Here is an 847-nt window from a genome sequence, read left to right as displayed (position 1 = left end):
CGCACGTGTCGTAGTAGAGGCGCGCATGTAGCATGTACACGTACGTACAGCGGCGAGGGAACAAGAAAGAAAATACGGCCACGTACGTACATACGGGCAGGGTCTTGAACACCTATTCGCGCATACGTACATGGCTGGGTCGGAACGGAGAAACACCGTCGTCGTCGTGTTCATGGGGAGCCAACCGGCTGGGTCGGATGCGTGGTCGTGTTCATCGGGAGGGCTTGGATGGAACAGGCGATGGAAACGAGGCCTGGCGTACCGCACAACGGAGGAAACAGACCTCCTATGTTCGGAACGGGGTCCTGTTGATTGGGAGGGGTGTGGCGTACCGCAAAACGGAGGAAACGGACCTCCTACGGTTGAAACGGGGGTCCTGTTGATCGGGAGGGGTGTGGCATACCGCAAAACAGACGAAACGGACTTGTATTGGAGCGCTATGGTCGAAACGGGGGTCCTATTCATCAGGAGGGGTGTGGCGTACCACAAAACGGACGAAACGGACTTGTGTTGGAGCGCTACGGTCGAAACAGGGGTCCTGTTCATCGGGAGGGGTGTGGCGTACCGCAAAACGGGACTCCACGAGATACTGTTCATCTCCACCGTCGACCTGCTCCAGCCTCCACGGGCTACCGTCGACCTCCTACAGCCTCCACGGGCTCCTGTTCATCCAGCCTCCACCACGCGCTACTCCACCGGCTACTGCTCAACCACCCCTCCACTGTTCATCCACCCCTCCACCATCTACTATTCATCCAGCCCTCCACACCACGCGGTCCTATTCAACCACCCCTCCACGGCCACCCCTCCATCGTCTACTGTTCATCCAGCCCTCCACACCACGGGG

The sequence above is a fragment of the Triticum dicoccoides genome, chromosome 2B (genome assembly GCF_002162155.2).
Source record: "Triticum dicoccoides isolate Atlit2015 ecotype Zavitan chromosome 2B, WEW_v2.0, whole genome shotgun sequence".
NCBI lineage: Eukaryota > Viridiplantae > Streptophyta > Magnoliopsida > Poales > Poaceae > Triticum > Triticum dicoccoides.
This window is presented reverse-complemented; position numbering follows the sequence as displayed.